Genomic DNA, 15,200 nt, shown 5'->3' with positions numbered 1-15,200 from the left:
GAGTGGAGCAAGCAGTGCTGTCCTTGGAAAGGCTGCTTGGTCGTTCAGGGTGCTGCCTCAAGAGACTGTCATCTCCGGTCAGTCTCAAATGACCAATATCCTGAACCGCCTGCATGCAGGGTTGAGTCTGCGGCTCCCAGTGCATCTTTCACCTGCCGTTTCGACCCTCGCCCGTCGCTACAGGACTTTTTGCATGTGGGTAAAGCCTTCAAGCCTGCGCAATGGATTTTTTAGGTGAGATGCAGTATGCGCGGAACTGAACCCACCCTTTAATCCTGAGGTTCATCTGCCAGGGCCGAGCGAGCTTGGACGGTGGCAGTGAGGTCCTCAGGATGTAGGTTTGATTAGAGTGACCTTCTCTTAGATGGATGGCCTTACAGGGCTAAGCGAGCTCCATCTGCCCGGGTTTGGGATTAGAGTTGTCCTTCTCCTAGGATGACTGCCAGAAGGCTAATGAGCTCATCCTACCCACAGATTTATTGTATCCGACCCTATAGTTTTGACCTGTCTGGCATGGGCGACCCTACCAAAGGCATGTACCATCGCCAGCGTAGCTCGCAAACCACATAGGGGTATACAGGTTGCATTCTTACTATTAAAAACGATTAGGCCAAGTCCTTACACTACCTAGTTTTCTGCCATCTGTCTATATTCAATCCCAGGGAAGCACCCGGGATCAGCCCTTTGTCCTGACCAAACTTACAGGATGTAACAGATAAATCCAGGACATACCAAACCTGGGCAGTAGCCACGGGTGAACCAAAAACAAACAAACGAGCGAAACTGTTCTGGCCACCGTACCCATCTAGGGCTCAAGGCCCTCTCTAGGCCCCAGCCCGACCAAGATCTCCAAGCCCCAGAGGAAACTATTATCCACTCTGATCTTGTCCTCCCCCCACCGTGTTTCCTCATATCTTCCCATGCACTACTTACCTGACCACCCTCCAGTCCGAGGACCCCCACAGCCTCCTTGTTACCCCCCCCCTCCCCAAACCAGACCGGCAAACCTCTGTGTATCCGAGGCTTCAATTCTCCTCTCACTCCTTTCTCACGAGGGCACAAGGTCACGCCGGCGAAGCTCCCTCTCTCCTTTCCCGCTGGGGGGGGAGGGGACCGGGTGCGGCCCCGCGCGGGACCCCGGGGCGGCCCCGCGCGGGACCCCGGGGCGGCCCCGCGGCCGCGCGAGAACCGCGGGAGCGACCCCGCGGCCGCGCGAGAACCGCGGGAGCGACCCCGCGGCCGCGCGAGAACCGCGGGAGCGACCCCGCGGCCGCGCGAGAACCGCGGGAGCCTTTAACCTTCATACTGTGTAGTAAATAACTCTGATTAAGATCTTGTGGGCCCATTCTCTCCCTGCCTGGGATGGAGCCCCATTGTGTTTGTGCAGGAATGGATCCATGGCCATCCTGCCACTGCCCCAATTGAATGCTGCACAAACGTCACTGCAGGCCCGACCCTGGATGCAGGAACAGTCTGGGAACTCCAGGCCTGCTGACATTCAGCAGAGCCAGTCGGGGTCCCAAAGAGCACAAGTGATTGACTGCAACCCCTGCAGGTCTCTGGCATTGCTGGGGACAAATGCAGGAACTGCCAGGAGCTCTGCAGAAATAGAAATGCATCATTGGATCTTACTCCTCTGAGGGCAAACCAGCAGACTGATCATTTCTTAGTCCATCAAACCCAGTGCCATGAACTCAGAGGGGTGTTTGGGTGCAAATGTGTTGAGTGGTGGTGGCCCCCGTGAGATGTGAGCAGCTGGAAATGTGTGTGTGTGTGTGTGCAGAGCTGGCTGGATTTGGCTCCCAGATGCCCCCCACCCTTCAGGGAAAACCAGAGGCCACCGAACCCTGAGTGAAGGGAGTCCCATTGGCAGAAGGGTTTTTAGGTTGGGGAAAAGCTCTCTAGAACAAAGCCTGTGTTCAAAACACCTTCAGGCAAAAGTCAAGGAGCACAAACCCTGAAGTCATCAAGTTATGAAGTTTGGTTCAAACCATTTGCTTCTCAGTCAGTTTGAATGAAGTGTTAAAAGAACTTAAATAAGGTTAATTTCTGATAGAGAATAATGGGAAGAAGTGAAGTGGTTTAAGTTAACTAAACATGTTTTCTATCAATCCATGGTTATTTAATTGAGCATTGTTTGGAATTTTTCTTTTTGCATTTGTTCCTTGTGTGCTTTTCTCTATCTAAGGGATGTTTGGAGGTCTTTTTGATTGGTTGAATGTTTTTAATGTCAGTGCTAGACTGGGGTGGACAGTCATTGGAACATGACTTAGAGTTTGATGCATTTTATTCTGTGTGCCCTGTTTGATGTCTCGTGTTCAGCGAGTGACTGGGCAGAGTTTGGCCCAAACCTCTGTTTTTCAAGTGAAAACCCAAAGGGGGAATTGCAGTTGCAGCTTTGCCCTTGAGCTGCAGCTGAGCCTGGCCAAAGAACAAGGAAAACCTCCCTGGGGAAGGAAGTGGGAGACAGAGAAGAAAAGCAGCTGCAGCCAGAAAGGTGGGTTTGGGCGGGAGAAGAGCTGCTGGGACCCAGCAAGGGGCTCTGGAGGGGCTCTGGGGTCCCTGTAATGGCTCTGGGGTCCCTATAATGGGTCTGGGGTCTCTATAGGGGCTCTGGGGTCCCTATAGGGAATCTGGGGGCTCTGGGGTCCCTGTAGGGGCTCTGGGGTCCCTATAGGGGCTCTGGGGTCCCTATAATGGCTCGGAGGTCCCTACAGGGACTCTGGGGTCTCTATAGGGGCTCTGGGGTCTCTATAGGGGCTCTGGGGTCCCTATAATGGCTCGGAGGTCTCTGTAGGGGCTCTGGGGTCCCTATAGGGAATCTGGGGTCTCTATAGGGGCTCTGGGGTCTCTATAGGGGCTCTGGGGTCCCTATAATGGCTCGAAGGTCTCTGTAGGGGCTTTGGGGTCCCTATAAGGGGTCTGGGGTCTCTATAGGGGCTCTGGGGTGTCTATAGGGGGCTCTGGGGTCCCTATAAGGGGTCTGGGGTCCCTATAACTGACGTGAGAGGAGCTGCTGACGTCCCAGCAAGAGGCAGAGGAGTCGCTGCCCAGAAGCCAGAACTCCCTGAGAGCTGAACTGGGGCCGTGTGGGGCCAGAGGGGAGCAAAGGAGGGATTTGTTCCTAATAAAAGAAATAAAGTTTGGGGCATTTTTGGGGTGATCTGGGTGAGTTTCTGGTCATTTTTTGGGGTTATTTTTTGGGAGTTTCTGGTCATATTTGGGGGAGATTTGGGTCAGTTTCTGGTCGTTTTTTGGGGAGATTTAGGTGAGATTTGCGTCATTTTTTGGGGGTGATTTGGGTGACGGGTCATTTTTTGGGGAGATTTGGGTCAGTTTTGAGTCATTTTTGGGGAGTTTCTGGTCATTCTTTGGGGAGATTTTGGTCAATTTCTGGTCATTTTTTGGGGGGAGATTTGGGTGATTTTCTGCTCATTTTTTGGGGTGATTTGTATCAGTTTTGGGTCATATTTTGGGGAGATTTGGGTGAGTTTTAGGTCATTTTTTGAGGTGATTTGGATCAGTTTCTGGTCACTTTTTGGGGTTATTTTTTGTTGATTTCTGGTAATTTTTTGGAGAGATTTGGGTCAGTTTCTGCTCATTTTTTGGGGAAGATTTGGATGAGTTTGAGGTCATCTTTAGGGGTTATTTTATGTCAGTTTCTGGTCATTTTTCAGGGAGATTTGGGTGAGTTTCTGGTCATTTTTTGGGGAGATTTGGGTGACTTTTGGGTCATTTTTTGGGGTGATTTGAGTAATTTTTAGGTCATTTTTTGGGGAGATTTGAGTCAGTTTTGGATCATTTTTTGGGGTGATTTGGGTGAATTTCTGGTCATTTTTTTGGGTAATTTGAGTCAGTTTCTGGTCATTTTTTGGGGAGACTTGGGTCAGTTTTCGGTCATTTCCTAAGGTTTTTTTTCTCAGTTTCTGGTCATTTTTTGGGGAGATTTGGGTCAGTTTTGAGTCAGTTTTTGAGGTGATTTGAGTAAGTCTTCGTGTCAGCTTTTTGGGGTTTTGGGGTCAGTTTCTGGTCATTTTGGGGGTGATTTTGTATCATTTTGGGTCAGTTTTTTGGGTTTTTTTTGCTTTTTTCAGGTCAGATTTGGGCCAATTTTGAGTTAGTTTTTGGGGTGATTTGGGTCAGTTTTGTGTCAGTTCTGGATCAATTTTTGGGGTGAATTCCATCAGTTTTTGGTCATTTTTTTGGGGAGATATGAGTCAGTTTTGGGTCATTTTTTGGGGTGATTTGGCTGACTTTTGGGTCATTTTTTGGGGAGATTTGGGTCCGTGTTGGGTCATTTTTTGGGGAGAATTGTGTGAATTTCGGGCCATTTTTGGGGGAGATTTGGGTCAGTTTCTGGTCATTTTTTGGGGAGATTTGGCTGACTTTTGGGTGATTTTTTGGGGAGATTTGGGTGAGTTCTGTGTCATTTTTTGAGGTGATTTGTGACAGTTTCTGGTCAGTTTTTTGGGGAGATTTGAGTCAGTTTTGGGTCATTTTTGAGGACATTTGGGTCAGTTTTTGTGTCACTTTTTGAGGTGATTTGAGTAAGTCTTGGTGTCAGTTTTTTGGGGTTTTGGGGTCAGTTTCTGGTCATTTTTGGGGGTGATTTTGTGTCATTTTGGGTCAGTTTTTTGTTTTTTGTTTTTTTTTTTTGCTTTTTTCGGGTCAGATTTTGGACCATTTTGGAGTTAGTTTTTGGGGTGATTTGGGCCAGTTTTGTGTCAGTTCTGGATCAATTTTTGGGGTGATTTGGGTGAGTTTTTGGGTCATTTTGTGGGGAGATCTGAGTCAGTTTCTGGTCATTTTTTGGGGAGATTTGTTTGAGTTTCTGGTCATTTTTTGGGGAGATTTGGGTCAGTTTTGGTCATTTTTTTGAGGAGATTTGTGTGAATTTCTGGCCATTTTTTTGGGGAGATTTGGGTGAGTTTTGGGTCATGTTTTGGGGAGATTTGTTTGAGTTTCTGGTCATTTTTGGGGGAGATTTGGGTGAATTTCTGGTCATTTTTTGGGGGAGATTTGGGTGAGTTTCTGGTCTTTTTTTGGGGTGATTTGGCTGACTTTTAGGTCATTTTTTTGGGAGATTTGGGTGAGTTTCTGGTCATTTTTTGGGGTAATTTTGGGTCAATTTCTGGTCATTTTTTGGGGTAATTTTGGGTCAGTTTCTGGTCATTTTTGGGAGATTTGGGTGAGTTCTGGTTCATTTTTTGGGATACTTTTGGGTCAGTTTCTGGTCATTTTTTAGGGAGATTTTTATCACTTTTGGGTCATTTTTTGGGGTAATTTTGTTTGAGTTTTGGGTCATTTTTTTGGGGAGTTTTGGGTCAGTTTCTGGTCATTTTTCGGAGTGACTTGGCTGACTTTTGGGTCATTTTTCAGGGAGATTTGGGTGAGTTCTGGGTCATTTTTTGGGGAGATTTTGGGTCTGTTTCTGGTCATTTTTTGGGGAGATTTGGGTGAGTTCTGGGTCATTTTTGGGGTAATTTTGGGTCAGTTTCTGGTCATTTTTTAGGGAGATTTTTATCACTTTTGGGTCATTTTTTGGGGTAATTTTTTTTGAGTTTTGGGTCTTTTTTGGGGAGTTTTGGGTCAGTTTTTGGTCATTTTTTGGAGAGACTTGGCTGACTTTTGGGTCATTTTTTTGGGAGATTTGGGTGAGTTCTGGGTCATTTTTTGGGGTAATTTTGGGTCTGTTTCTGGTCATTGTTTGGGGAGATTTGGGTGAGTTCTGGGTCATTTTTGGGGGTAATTTTGGGTCAGTTTCTGGTCCTTTTTTGGAGTGATTTGGCTGACTTTTGGGTCATTTTTTGGGGAGATTTGGGTGAGTTTTAGGTCATTTTTGGGGGAGTTTTGGGTCAGTTTCTGGTCATTTTTTGGGGAGATTTGGGTGATTTTTGGGTCATTTTATTGGGAGATTTGTTTGAGTTTCTGGTCTTTTTCTGGGGAGATTTGGGTCATTTTCTGATAATTTTTGAGGAGATCTGGGTCAGTTTCTGGTATTTTTTGGGGTAATTTTGGGTCAGTGTTGTGTCATTTTTTGGGGAGATTTGGGTGAGTTCTGAGTCATTTTTGGGGGTAGTTTTGGGTCAGTTTCTGGTCAATTTTGGGGAGATTTGGGTCAATTTCTGGTCATTTTTTTGGGTAATTTGAGTCAGTTTCTGGTCATTTTTTGGGGAGACTTGGGTCAGTTTTCGGTCATTTCCTAAGGTTTTTTTTCTCAGTTTCTGGTCATTTTTTGGGGAGATTTGGGTCAGTTTTGAGTCAGTTTTTGAGGTGATTTGAGTAAGTCTTCGTGTCAGCTTTTTGGGGTTTTGGGGTCAGTTTCTGGTCATTTTGGGGGTGATTTTGTATCATTTTGGGTCAGTTTTTTGGGTTTTTTTTGCTTTTTTCAGGTCAGATTTTGGGCCAATGTTGAGTTAGTTTTTGGGGTGATTTGGGTCAGTTTTGTGTCAGTTCTGGATCAATTTTTGGGGTGAATTCCATCAGTTTTTGGTCATTTTTTTGGGGAGATATGAGTCAGTTTTGGGTCATTTTTTGGGGTGATTTGGCTGACTTTTGGGTCATTTTTTGGGGAGATTTGGGTCCGTGTTGGGTCATTTTTTGGGGAGAATTGTGTGAATTTCGGGCCATTTTTGGGGGAGATTTGGGTCAGTTTCTGGTCATTTTTTGGGGAGATTTGGCTGACTTTTGGGTGATTTTTTGGGGAGATTTGGGTGAGTTCTGTGTCATTTTTTGAGGTGATTTGTGACAGTTTCTGGTCAGTTTTTTGGGGAGATTTGAGTCAGTTTTGGGTCATTTTTGAGGACATTTGGGTCAGTTTTTGTGTCACTTTTTGAGGTGATTTGAGTAAGTCTTGGTGTCAGTTTTTTGGGGTTTTGGGGTCAGTTTCTGGTCATTTTTGGGGGTGATTTTGTGTCATTTTGGGTCAGTTTTTTGTTTTGTTTTTTTTTTTTGCTTTTTTCGGGTCAGATTTTGGACCATTTTGGAGTTAGTTTTTGGGGTGATTTGGGCCAGTTTTGTGTCAGTTCTGGATCAATTTTTGGGGTGATTTGGGTGAGTTTTTGGGTCATTTTGTGGGGAGATCTGAGTCAGTTTCTGGTCATTTTTTGGGGAGATTTGTTTGAGTTTCTGGTCATTTTTTGGGGAGATTTGGGTGAGTTTTGGGGTAATTTTTTGGGGTAATTTTGGGTGAGTTTCTGGTCATTTTTTGGGGAGGTTTGGGTCAGTTTTGGTCATTTTTTTGAGGAGATTTGTGTGAATTTCTGGCCATTTTTTTGGGGAGATTTGGGTGAGTTTTGGGTCATGTTTTGGGGAGATTTGTTTGAGTTTCTGGTCATTTTTGGGGGAGATTTGGGTGAATTTCTGGTCATTTTTTGGGGAGATTTGGGTGAGTTTCTGGTCTTTTTTTGGGGTGATTTGGCTGACTTTTAGGTCATTTTTTTGGGAGATTTGGGTGAGTTTCTGGTCATTTTTTGGGGTAATTTTGGGTCAATTTCTGGTCATTTTTTGGGGTAATTTTGGGTCAGTTTCTGGTCATTTTTTGGGGAGATTTGGGTGAGTTCTGGTTCATTTTTTGGGATACTTTTGGGTCAGTTTCTGGTCATTTTTTAGGGAGATTTTTATCACTTTTGGGTCATTTTTTGGGGTAATTTTGTTTGAGTTTTGGGTCATTTTTTTGGGGAGTTTTGGGTCAGTTTTTGGTCATTTTTCGGAGTGACTTGGCTGACTTTTGGGTCATTTTTCAGGGAGATTTGGGTGAGTTCTGGGTCATTTTTTGGGGAGATTTTGGGTCTGTTTCTGGTCATTTTTTGGGGAGATTTGGGTGAGTTCTGGGTCATTTTTGGGGGTAATTTTGGGTCAGTTTCTGGTCATTTTTTAGGGAGATTTTTATCACTTTTGGGTCATTTTTTGGGGTAATTTTTTTTGAGTTTTGGGTCTTTTTTGGGGAGTTTTGGGTCAGTTTTTGGTCATTTTTTGGAGAGACTTGGCTGACTTTTGGGTCATTTTTTTGGGAGATTTGGGTGAGTTCTGGGTCATTTTTTGGGGTAATTTTGGGTCTGTTTCTGGTCATTGTTTGGGGAGATTTGGGTGAGTTCTGGGTCATTTTTGGGGGTAATTTTGGGTCAGTTTCTGGTCCTTTTTTGGAGTGATTTGGCTGACTTTTGGGTCATTTTTTGGGGAGATTTGGGTGAGTTTTAGGTCATTTTTGGGGGAGTTTTGGGTCAGTTTCTGGTCATTTTTTGGGGAGATTTGGGTGATTTTTGGGTCATTTTATTGGGAGATTTGTTTGAGTTTCTGGTCTTTTTCTGGGGAGATTTGGGTCATTTTCTGATAATTTTTGAGGAGATCTGGGTCAGTTTCTGGTATTTTTTGGGGTAATTTTGGGTCAGTTTTGGTCATTTTTTTGAGGAGATTTGTGTGAATTTCTGGCCATTTTTTTGGGGAGATTTGGGTGAGTTTTGGGTCATGTTTTGGGGAGATTTGTTTGAGTTTCTGGTCATTTTTGGGGGAGATTTGGGTGAATTTCTGGTCATTTTTTGGGGGAGATTTGGGTGAGTTTCTGGTCTTTTTTTGGGGTGATTTGGCTGACTTTTAGGTCATTTTTTTGGGAGATTTGGGTGAGTTTCTGGTCATTTTTTGGGGTAATTTTGGGTCAATTTCTGGTCATTTTTTGGGGTAATTTTGGGTCAGTTTCTGGTCATTTTTTGGGGAGATTTGGGTGAGTTCTGGTTCATTTTTTGGGATACTTTTGGGTCAGTTTCTGGTCATTTTTTAGGGAGATTTTTATCACTTTTGGGTCATTTTTTGGGGTAATTTTGTTTGAGTTTTGGGTCATTTTTTTGGGGAGTTTTGGGTCAGTTTTTGGTCATTTTTCGGAGTGACTTGGCTGACTTTTGGGTCATTTTTCAGGGAGATTTGGGTGAGTTCTGGGTCATTTTTTCGGGAGATTTTGGGTCAGTTTCTGGTCATTTTTGGGGAGATTTGGGTGAGTTCTGGGTCATTTTTGGGGGTAATTTTGGGTCAGTTTCTGGTCATTTTTTAGGGAGATTTTTATCACTTTTGGGTCATTTTTTGGGGTAATTTTTTTTGAGTTTTGGGTCTTTTTTGGGGAGTTTTGGGTCAGTTTTTGGTCATTTTTTGGAGAGACTTGGCTGACTTTTGGGTCATTTTTTTGGGAGATTTGGGTGAGTTCTGGGTCATTTTTTGGGGTAATTTTGGGTCTGTTTCTGGTCATTGTTTGGGGAGATTTGGGTGAGTTCTGGGTCATTTTTGGGGGTAATTTTGGGTCAGTTTCTGGTCCTTTTTTGGAGTGATTTGGCTGACTTTTGGGTCATTTTTTGGGGAGATTTGGGTGAGTTTTAGGTCATTTTTGGGGGAGTTTTGGGTCAGTTTCTGGTCATTTTTTGGGGAGATTTGGGTGATTTTTGGGTCATTTTATTGGGAGATTTGTTTGAGTTTCTGGTCTTTTTCTGGGGAGATTTGGGTCATTTTCTGATAATTTTTGAGGAGATCTGGGTCAGTTTCTGGTATTTTTTGGGGTAATTTTGGGTCAGTGTTGTGTCATTTTTTGGGGAGATTTGGGTGAGTTCTGAGTCATTTTTGGGGGTAGTTTTGGGTCAGTTTCTGGTCAATTTTGGGGAGATTTGGGTCAATTTCTGGTCATTTTTTTGGGTAATTTGAGTCAGTTTCTGGTCATTTTTTGGGGAGACTTGGGTCAGTTTTCGGTCATTTCCTAAGGTTTTTTTTCTCAGTTTCTGGTCATTTTTTGGGGAGATTTGGGTCAGTTTTGAGTCAGTTTTTGAGGTGATTTGAGTAAGTCTTCGTGTCAGCTTTTTGGGGTTTTGGGGTCAGTTTCTGGTCATTTTGGGGGTGATTTTGTATCATTTTGGGTCAGTTTTTTGGGTTTTTTTTGCTTTTTTCAGGTCAGATTTTGGGCCAATTTTGAGTTAGTTTTTGGGGTGATTTGGGTCAGTTTTGTGTCAGTTCTGGATCAATTTTTGGGGTGAATTCCATCAGTTTTTGGTCATTTTTTTGGGGAGATATGAGTCAGTTTCGGGTCATTTTTTGGGGTGATTTGGCTGACTTTTGGGTCATTTTTTGGGGAGATTTGGGTCCGTGTTGGGTCATTTTTTGGGGAGAATTGTGTGAATTTCGGGCCATTTTTGGGGGAGATTTGGGTCAGTTTCTGGTCATTTTTTGGGGAGATTTGGCTGACTTTTGGGTGATTTTTTGGGGAGATTTGGGTGAGTTCTGTGTCATTTTTTGAGGTGATTTGTGACAGTTTCTGGTCAGTTTTTTGGGGAGATTTGAGTCAGTTTTGGGTCATTTTTGAGGACATTTGGGTCAGTTTTTGTGTCACTTTTTGAGGTGATTTGAGTAAGTCTTGGTGTCAGTTTTTTGGGGTTTTGGGGTCAGTTTCTGGTCATTTTTGGGGGTGATTTTGTGTCATTTTGGGTCAGTTTTTTGTTTTTGTTTTTTTTTTTTTGCTTTTTTCGGGTCAGATTTTGGACCATTTTGGAGTTAGTTTTTGGGGTGATTTGGGCCAGTTTTGTGTCAGTTCTGGATCAATTTTTGGGGTGATTTGGGTGAGTTTTTGGGTCATTTTGTGGGGAGATCTGAGTCAGTTTCTGGTCATTTTTTGGGGAGATTTGTTTGAGTTTCTGGTCATTTTTTGGGGAGATTTGGGTGAGTTTTGGGGTAATTTTTTGGGGTAATTTTGGGTGAGTTTCTGGTCATTTTTTGGGGAGGTTTGGGTCAGTTTTGGTCATTTTTTTGAGGAGATTTGTGTGAATTTCTGGCCATTTTTTTGGGGAGATTTGGGTGAGTTTTGGGTCATGTTTTGGGGAGATTTGTTTGAGTTTCTGGTCATTTTTGGGGGAGATTTGGGTGAATTTCTGGTCATTTTTGGGGGGAGATTTGGGTGAGTTTCTGGTCTTTTTTTGGGGTGATTTGGCTGACTTTTAGGTCATTTTTTTGGGAGATTTGGGTGAGTTTCTGGTCATTTTTTGGGGTAATTTTGGGTCAATTTCTGGTCATTTTTTGGGGTAATTTTGGGTCAGTTTCTGGTCATTTTTTGGGGAGATTTGGGTGAGTTCTGGTTCATTTTTTGGGATACTTTTGGGTCAGTTTCTGGTCATTTTTTAGGGAGATTTTTATCACTTTTGGGTCATTTTTTGGGGTAATTTTGTTTGAGTTTTGGGTCATTTTTTTGGGGAGTTTTGGGTCAGTTTTTGGTCATTTTTCGGAGTGACTTGGCTGACTTTTGGGTCATTTTTCAGGGAGATTTGGGTGAGTTCTGGGTCATTTTTTGGGGAGATTTTGGGTCTGTTTCTGGTCATTTTTTGGGGAGATTTGGGTGAGTTCTGGGTCATTTTTGGGGGTAATTTTGGGTCAGTTTCTGGTCATTTTTTAGGGAGATTTTTATCACTTTTGGGTCATTTTTTGGGGTAATTTTTTTTGAGTTTTGGGTCTTTTTTGGGGAGTTTTGGGTCAGTTTTTGGTCATTTTTTGGAGAGACTTGGCTGACTTTTGGGTCATTTTTTTGGGAGATTTGGGTGAGTTCTGGGTCATTTTTTGGGGTAATTTTGGGTCTGTTTCTGGTCATTGTTTGGGGAGATTTGGGTGAGTTCTGGGTCATTTTTGGGGGTAATTTTGGGTCAGTTTCTGGTCCTTTTTTGGAGTGATTTGGCTGACTTTTGGGTCATTTTTTGGGGAGATTTGGGTGAGTTTTAGGTCATTTTTGGGGGAGTTTTGGGTCAGTTTCTGGTCATTTTTTGGGGAGATTTGGGTGATTTTTGGGTCATTTTATTGGGAGATTTGTTTGAGTTTCTGGTCTTTTTCTGGGGAGATTTGGGTCATTTTCTGATAATTTTTGAGGAGATCTGGGTCAGTTTCTGGTATTTTTTGGGGTAATTTTGGGTCAGTGTTGTGTCATTTTTTGGGGAGATTTGGGTGAGTTCTGAGTCATTTTTGGGGGTAGTTTTGGGTCAGTTTCTGGTCAATTTTGGGGAGATTTGGGTCAATTTCTGGTCATTTTTTTGGGTAATTTGAGTCAGTTTCTGGTCATTTTTTGGGGAGACTTGGGTCAGTTTTCGGTCATTTCCTAAGGTTTTTTTTCTCAGTTTCTGGTCATTTTTTGGGGAGATTTGGGTCAGTTTTGAGTCAGTTTTTGAGGTGATTTGAGTAAGTCTTCGTGTCAGCTTTTTGGGGTTTTGGGGTCAGTTTCTGGTCATTTTGGGGGTGATTTTGTATCATTTTGGGTCAGTTTTTTGGGTTTTTTTTGCTTTTTTCCGGTCAGATTTTGGGCCAATTTTGAGTTAGTTTTTGGGGTGATTTGGGTCAGTTTTGTGTCAGTTCTGGATCAATTTTTGGGGTGAATTCCATCAGTTTTTGGTCATTTTTTTGGGGAGATATGAGTCAGTTTCGGGTCATTTTTTGGGGTGATTTGGCTGACTTTTGGGTCATTTTTTGGGGAGATTTGGGTCCGTGTTGGGTCATTTTTTGGGGAGAATTGTGTGAATTTCGGGCCATTTTTGGGGGAGATTTGGGTCAGTTTCTGGTCATTTTTTGGGAGATTTGGCTGACTTTTGGGTGATTTTTTGGGGAGATTTGGGTGAGTTCTGTGTCATTTTTTGAGGTGATTTGTGACAGTTTCTGGTCAGTTTTTTGGGGAGATTTGAGTCAGTTTTGGGTCATTTTTGAGGACATTTGGGTCAGTTTTTGTGTCACTTTTTGAGGTGATTTGAGTAAGTCTTGGTGTCAGTTTTTTGGGGTTTTGGGGTCAGTTTCTGGTCATTTTTGGGGGTGATTTTGTGTCATTTTGGGTCAGTTTTTTGTTTTTGTTTTTTTTTTTTGCTTTTTTCGGGTCAGATTTTGGACCATTTTGGAGTTAGTTTTTGGGGTGATTTGGGCCAGTTTTGTGTCAGTTCTGGATCAATTTTTGGGGTGATTTGGGTGAGTTTTTGGGTCATTTTGTGGGGAGATCTGAGTCAGTTTCTGGTCATTTTTTGGGGAGATTTGTTTGAGTTTCTGGTCATTTTTTGGGGAGATTTGGGTGAGTTTTGGGGTAATTTTTTGGGGTAATTTTGGGTGAGTTTCTGGTCATTTTTTGGGAGGTTTGGGTCAGTTTTGGTCATTTTTTTGAGGAGATTTGTGTGAATTTCTGGCCATTTTTTTGGGGAGATTTGGGTGAGTTTTGGGTCATGTTTTGGGGAGATTTGTTTGAGTTTCTGGTCATTTTTGGGGGAGATTTGGGTGAATTTCTGGTCATTTTTGGGGGAGATTTGGGTGAGTTTCTGGTCTTTTTTTGGGGTGATTTGGCTGACTTTTAGGTCATTTTTTTGGGAGATTTGGGTGAGTTTCTGGTCATTTTTTGGGGTAATTTTGGGTCAATTTCTGGTCATTTTTTGGGGTAATTTTGGGTCAGTTTCTGGTCATTTTTTGGGGAGATTTGGGTGAGTTCTGGTTCATTTTTTGGGATACTTTTGGGTCAGTTTCTGGTCATTTTTTAGGGAGATTTTTATCACTTTTGGGTCATTTTTTGGGGTAATTTTGTTTGAGTTTTGGGTCATTTTTTTGGGGAGTTTTGGGTCAGTTTTTGGTCATTTTTCGGAGTGACTTGGCTGACTTTTGGGTCATTTTTCAGGGAGATTTGGGTGAGTTCTGGGTCATTTTTTGGGGAGATTTTGGGTCTGTTTCTGGTCATTTTTTGGGGAGATTTGGGTGAGTTCTGGGTCATTTTTGGGGGTAATTTTGGGTCAGTTTCTGGTCATTTTTTAGGGAGATTTTTATCACTTTTGGGTCATTTTTGGGGTAATTTTTTTTGAGTTTTGGGTCTTTTTTGGGGAGTTTTGGGTCAGTTTTTGGTCATTTTTTGGAGAGACTTGGCTGACTTTTGGGTCATTTTTTTGGGAGATTTGGGTGAGTTCTGGGTCATTTTTTGGGGTAATTTTGGGTCTGTTTCTGGTCATTGTTTGGGGAGATTTGGGTGAGTTCTGGGTCATTTTTGGGGGTAATTTTGGGTCAGTTTCTGGTCCTTTTTTGGAGTGATTTGGCTGACTTTTGGGTCATTTTTTGGGGAGATTTGGGTGAGTTTTAGGTCATTTTTGGGGGAGTTTTGGGTCAGTTTCTGGTCATTTTTTGGGGAGATTTGGGTGATTTTTGGGTCATTTTATTGGGAGATTTGTTTGAGTTTCTGGTCTTTTTCTGGGGAGATTTGGGTCATTTTCTGATAATTTTTGAGGAGATCTGGGTCAGTTTCTGGTATTTTTTGGGGTAATTTTGGGTCAGTGTTGTGTCATTTTTTGGGGAGATTTGGGTGAGTTCTGAGTCATTTTTGGGGGTAGTTTTGGGTCAGTTTCTGGTCAATTTTGGGGAGATTTGGGTCAATTTCTGGTCATTTTTTTGGGTAATTTGAGTCAGTTTCTGGTCATTTTTTGGGGAGACTTGGGTCAGTTTTCGGTCATTTCCTAAGGTTTTTTTTCTCAGTTTCTGGTCATTTTTTGGGGAGATTTGGGTCAGTTTTGAGTCAGTTTTTGAGGTGATTTGAGTAAGTCTTCGTGTCAGCTTTTTGGGGTTTTGGGGTCAGTTTCTGGTCATTTTGGGGGTGATTTTGTATCATTTTGGGTCAGTTTTTTGGGTTTTTTTTGCTTTTTTCAGGTCAGATTTTGGGCCAATTTTGAGTTAGTTTTTGGGGTGATTTGGGTCAGTTTTGTGTCAGTTCTGGATCAATTTTTGGGGTGAATTCCATCAGTTTTTGGTCATTTTTTTGGGGAGATATGAGTCAGTTTCGGGTCATTTTTTGGGGTGATTTGGCTGACTTTTGGGTCATTTTTTGGGGAGATTTGGGTCCGTGTTGGGTCATTTTTTGGGGAGAATTGTGTGAATTTCGGGCCATTTTTGGGGGAGATTTGGGTCAGTTTCTGGTCATTTTTTGGGGAGATTTGGCTGACTTTTGGGTGATTTTTTGGGGAGATTTGGGTGAGTTCTGTGTCATTTTTTGAGGTGATTTGTGACAGTTTCTGGTCAGTTTTTTGGGGAGATTTGAGTCAGTTTTGGGTCATTTTTGAGGACATTTGGGTCAGTTTTTGTGTCACTTTTTGAGGTGATTTGAGTAAGTCTTGGTGTCAGTTTTTTGGGGTTTTGGGGTCAGTTTCTGGTCATTTTTGGGGGTGATTTTGTGTCATTTTGGGTCAGTTTTA

At 42.8% G+C, this 15,200-nt stretch overlaps 1 long non-coding RNA gene across 1 annotated transcript; it reads left to right on the top strand.

The window, feature by feature from the left end:
- Positions 1-10,482: 10,482 nt before the first annotated feature.
- On the top strand, positions 10,483-13,820 carry LOC135401870 (uncharacterized). Its single transcript, XR_010424950.1, has 3 exons — positions 10,483-10,748; positions 11,517-11,680; positions 13,646-13,820. It is a non-coding gene; the product is annotated as an uncharacterized LOC135401870 (long non-coding RNA).
- Positions 13,821-15,200: the final 1,380 nt, after the last annotated feature.

The sequence above is a fragment of the Pseudopipra pipra genome, chromosome 23, assembly GCF_036250125.1.
Source record: "Pseudopipra pipra isolate bDixPip1 chromosome 23, bDixPip1.hap1, whole genome shotgun sequence".
Taxonomy (NCBI): Eukaryota; Metazoa; Chordata; class Aves; order Passeriformes; family Pipridae; genus Pseudopipra; species Pseudopipra pipra.
This window is presented reverse-complemented; position numbering and strand designations above follow the sequence as displayed.